Raw genomic sequence first — 5,355 nt, 5'->3', positions numbered from 1 at the left:
CATGGGTCATTAAGGTTCATATATTCAAATATTCAGTAAATATACCTTGAATGCAAATAGAAAACAATTTTAAGGATGAAAGCTATTCTGAAGTTCATATGGAAAAAATGAGCAAGTAAGTAGACACAGAACAATTCTGAAAGAGAAGTGGAATGAAGGGGATTAGCCTAATCAGTTTGACCTCCTCATTAAAAGTCACTATTTAAAACATAGGCAGATTCTTCTCAAAAGAAGAAAATTAAAAAATCTACAAGTAGACTCCAATACATAAGGAACGTTTTTATATGGCAAAAGTTACATCAGATTATTAGAGAAGTAACATCAGATCTCTATATAGCTAAGGAGCTTACTATGTACCTGGAGGACGCTAAGCACTTCGCTGGTTTGGTTGCTGAGTTTCATCACATGGATTTTAACTCCTTGGATCCCCTGTGATTTGTCCTATGAGACTTTCTTGACTGTAATCTTTATTAAAGCAAATGAGGAAGCGTTCCTCCTGTGGAGCAGCGAGGTGGATTTGAACTGCCCACTCTTTGGTTAGCAGCCGAGTGCATAGCCATTTGTGCCTTCAGGCCTCCTTAAGCACCTCAGGGCTCTCTTAAATTATTTCATCCTCTCCTCTAAGAAGCTTCACTTTACAACTTGGCATCAGAAGAACTAATAATTGTGTCTCGAAAGAAGTATGGCCAGATTTTTCCTTAGAAGCAAAGACGGCAAAACTTTAGGGGGCCCAGACCCAAGACAAGTACATCGTGCTTGGTAAAGTAGAAGGTCATGACAAAGAGGAAGACCGTCCACAAGAGGCATTGACACGGTGAATTACACTTAAACACATGAAAATGGTGCTGAGCTGGGCACTAGTTCTTCCTGCTGTATATAGGCTTGCTAGGAGGCAGAACGAACCCTCTGCCCAAAGAAATATTATCAACTCCAGTGTAGAGATGAGGAATCAAGTCCAGTAAATAGGTAGAATTTGAATTCCTGTTGAGCTGTGGATTTTGCACTCTAAACCTATAGGCTCATCAAATTGTTACAAAAAAAGCAGGCGTTGAGTTATTACTATTAAGTGAAATGTAGATTGTGACTCTACATTACATGTGTATCCACACACATCTCAAACACTAAACTCAACTGCCCATGGAGTTAATGCTGAGTCGTGGTGACGCTAAGGCAGGCTGGCACTGCCCTTGTGAGTTTCGGAGACGAACTCTTGGTGGGAGTAGAAAGCCTCATCTTTCTCCCCTAGGGCAGCTGGGGATTTCGAATTGCTGACCTTCCAGTTGGTAGCCCAACGCATGACCACTCTGCCACCAGGACTCTTGAATCACAAGTAAGCTTAATCTCATAATTTTTATTTTGGCACAGGTTTGTAATTTTCTACAATGATGTTGCCTCTGTGATTTAATAAAGATAGAAATATTAATAGCACCAGATTTGTGGGAGAGCTAATCTTGTTATAGAAGATATAATCTTATATGAAAAGGAATACACTTAACTTATGGCTTATGATGCAAAATTCACATTCATTTGTAGCATAAAAAGTAAAACTTCAAAACAAGTTTTGCTCGTGGATGATTCTCAGCTCTCCCGGGCCTTTCAGTGTCATTTGGCTCCTCTCCATTGCCTTTCGTAACACTTAAAAGCATTGAGAAGAACGGGGCTAACACTTGGAAGAGGTGGAATTAGACATCTTGAGTGTTAAGACTCAGCATAATGATTCCATAATTCCTCCTGGCTCGTGCCAAGTTATTACAATATGTGCTGAGAGAACGATCATAGACTGTTGTCCAAAGTCTAGGATAGGAAACCCAGCCTTTTTCTTTTCTTCCTGCCAAAACAAATCGACAAGATTATGGTGACTTCTCAAGTTTTTGTATCATTCATTTCAGAATAGAATTATAATAAGGTCTGTGAAATGCAGAATCTAGGTAAAGCAGAAACCTCTCAGAGAACGAAAATTCAGATAATTTTCACTAAAAGGATCAACAGAAAAACTGTAAGATTGTGCTCTTTCAGAGACAGAGAACTGGTAAAACCTGGAAAATCATGGTGGTTTCAAAGAGCTTCAGCTCACACCTGTCTCACTGTACATGGAAACTCTATGAGAGACCTGAATATTGTCTCCATTGGACAGCAAACCATCAAAAGACACCGGAGACAAAGGCATGCACAAAAAGTGAGGATGAGTATTTGGACCAGGCGTTTGTTTGTGGACAAAACTTCACAGCCATCATACTTACCTGGCAGGAGAGATACCATGATCATGAAGGTGGTTTTTCCAGGGAGAGGCTCATTCATTGCACTCCGGATGTGCTGACCCCTGCGATTTCCCCAAATGTGGGAAACTCGACTGCATAATTTGTGGTAGTGGGGGACTGCGTTTGCTCCTCCCTGAAAAAAAAACCCAACTTCACAGCCATCAAGTCAATTCTGAACCAAAGACAGGGGAGAACTGCCCCTGTGCATTTCCAATAGTATTAACTCTTTACAGGAGTAGACAGCCTATCTTTCTCCCAAGATGTGGCTGGTGGTTGCAAACTGCTGACCTTGGTCCAATTAAGCCACTAGGGCTCCTTTTTTGGGACACCGTGCTGGTCAATGTTACATCCCTTTTAAACCTTCCGTGGCCCCTCTGCACACTGGAACTTGGCCCGATTGCTCCCATCTGCCTTCTTTAAACCCATCGGTGATAGCACTTAAGACACTGTGTCCTCAACATTGGTTTTCTTGCCTGTCTGTAATGGAAGATTCCAAACTTTTTGAAAATGCATACCTATATGTTCTTCTCCAAATCCTCTCTCTTATCAAAGAGGATATACTTGGTTAATATTTATTAGGATCATAAACTGTGGAATGTCTTTCAATTCCTCATGCAAATGAACAGAAGGAAATTCAGAAGTTGGTCTCATGATATCTGTGAGGGCTAGTTACAAATTCAGCAGTCATAACATCCCTGATAAATTTCTCTAAAACCTTATCATTCCAAAATTGTTTACATTCCACATATAATATTATTTTTATGGGGCCTTTGAGGTAAGCAGACATTATCGTCAGCATTTTCTTAGGGGAGAACAATGAAGTTCAGAGAAGTTAAGTGCTTTGTTTGATGTACTTCAGTAGGCAATAAAACGAATGTTAAGAACAAATACTTGGGGAGCATTTATTATGTGCTAAACATTGTACTGAGCTAGTTACTTACATTAACTCCTTTGAGCCACTCACAACTCCGTTATCTTTCATTTTCATATAAATTGGTGTGGTAGAGGAGGGTAGAAAGATTAAGTAACTTGCCTAAGGTCAGAGAATTGGTAGGTGGTACATCCAATGGCAGTGGAGGTGAATGTATCTGACCTCTTCTGGGTTCCCTATTTTTAGAGTCAGACAGACCTCCGGACTCCGTTGTTCTTTCCCTACTCTGACCCCAACCCTTCCTCCCCTGGCACTCTAGCTTCTACACTGGGTTCAATCATTCATTCCAGTGGCCACACAGAACGCCCAGACAATACTCACAATTAAGGGGGGTTGCTATGAAGGTTAAGAGGTTACCACAGGCAGGATCAGCATGCTTTAAGGATACAATTGTTGGTCCACATCAACACCTTTCTCAGTCAGCAGCCAAGGCTCTTTCCCGTCCTGTCTCTCAGCCATGCGCTCTCCTGATCTTTGCCTCCTTGGGCCAGGGAGGCAGCCTGCCTGGTGCTTTGTCTCACAATTCCATATTCTTGGGTTAAATGAGGAAAAGGTACTCACAGATGGAGATGAACTTCAAGGGCAAGCAGACTGGCACTGGCTTCCTCTAGCTTTACCTCTGAGCTGTGGTGCCTACAGAACTAGTCAAACTGAAAACGAATGTGATTTTCACTACATGACAGGGTTTTCCCTTCATCTAGCACTTCCATGTTCTCATCACATGTCTTAGGGGTTGCTGGAGTGAATGAATTAGATAAATGCATGCAGAAAAGAGCGATAAGCATGATGTCTTGTACATAGAAGAGACTCCAAAATATTGGCTGTTGCTGTCACTAGAAGATTTGCTACAGCAGTAGAGGACCTCTCCAGGAACTCTGTCAATTAAGAGTCAGTTGAGCATCTGTTGGGCACTGCTATCACAAGTTAGTAGTACCGGTACTTCCCCTCCTTCCCATGGTGATTGCTTTTTTTTTTTTTTAGTTACAAGCATTTCAATTATTTCTTTATTAAAAAATCTCAACGGGATCACACTCTTCCAGAATAAATCATCATTCCCATCAATACTTATAACACTGAATAGAGTGCAGATGTAATGCAATAGATTAAATAAATTAAAGAAAAAATAGTCTATGTCTCTGTTCCTTCCAAGAAGGCAATTTTGACTCCTTTTGAATTGTGTCTTTTGTTACATATATTTCTTGGTATAATTTAAAGCCGTTGACCTCCCTTACACCAAGAATGTTCATTCATTACCTAATCAAAACACTCTGTATGCTACTCATACTATTTGCCTTTTATTATTCACAATCTGTTCTTTTTTTTTTTTTAACATCTTATTAAGAGCTCATACAACTGTTATCCCAATCCATACACACATCAATTGTGTAAAGCGCATTTGTACATCGTTTCTCAAAACATTTTCTCTCCACTTAAACCCCCGGCATTAGGTCCTCATTTTTCCCCTCCCTCCCCGCTCCCCCCTCCCTCATGAGCCCTTGATAGTTTATAAATGAGTATTTTGTCATATCTTGCCCTGTCCAACGTCTCCCTTCACCCACTTTTCGGTTGTCTGTCCCCCAGGGAGGAGGTCACACACAGTTCCATGTAATCGGTTCCCTCTTTCCTACCCATTCTCCCTTTACCCTCCCTGTTTTGCCACTCACACCACTGGTCCTGTAGGGCTCATCCATCCTGGATTCCCTGTATTTTCAGTTCCTATCTGTACCAGTGTCCCTCCTCTGGTCTAGGCAGACTTGCAAGATCGAATTCGAGTCATGGTAGTGGGAGCGGGGAGGAAACATTTAGGAACTAGAGAAAGTTGTATTTCTCATCATTGTTACAGGTGATTGCTTTCTTGATAAAAGGTAACAAGATAAAGATTTGAAGCCAATATAAATGCTGACTCTTCCATGCATATACAAGAGACCGGTGATGTCTTATATGCACCCCTCCTTCTCCAACGATGACTTTAGCCCATCCCCCTTGCTCAGCCTTCAGCAAAACGTGGATGGGTGATGTTCTGCTTGCTTTTCTTACCTCTTCACGGGTGAACCGCAGCCCGTGGACCGGATGGGACCCTTGCTGTAGGACCTGCTCCACATCCTGGCTGAGGAGCTTCACTACCTGTCTGCACGTGGATATTCTGATTGCACACAAAGTCAAGTC

The 5,355-nt window shown here is 41.6% G+C and overlaps 1 non-coding gene across 1 annotated transcript; it reads left to right on the top strand.

Annotated features, from left to right (window-relative positions):
• Window positions 1-2,232: 2,232 nt before the first annotated feature.
• On the top strand, window positions 2,233-2,394 carry LOC115873924. Its single transcript, XR_004048693.1, has one exon. It is a non-coding gene; the product is annotated as a U1 spliceosomal RNA (small nuclear RNA).
• The last annotated feature ends 2,961 nt before the right edge of the window (window positions 2,395-5,355 follow it).

This window comes from Echinops telfairi, unplaced genomic scaffold (assembly GCF_000313985.2).
Source record: "Echinops telfairi isolate 266 unplaced genomic scaffold, ASM31398v2 ScPeMD7_7469;HRSCAF=8507_1, whole genome shotgun sequence".
Taxonomy (NCBI): domain Eukaryota; kingdom Metazoa; phylum Chordata; class Mammalia; order Afrosoricida; family Tenrecidae; genus Echinops; species Echinops telfairi.
The sequence above is the reverse complement of the archived record's forward strand: the minus strand, read 5'-3'. Positions and strand labels throughout refer to the sequence as shown.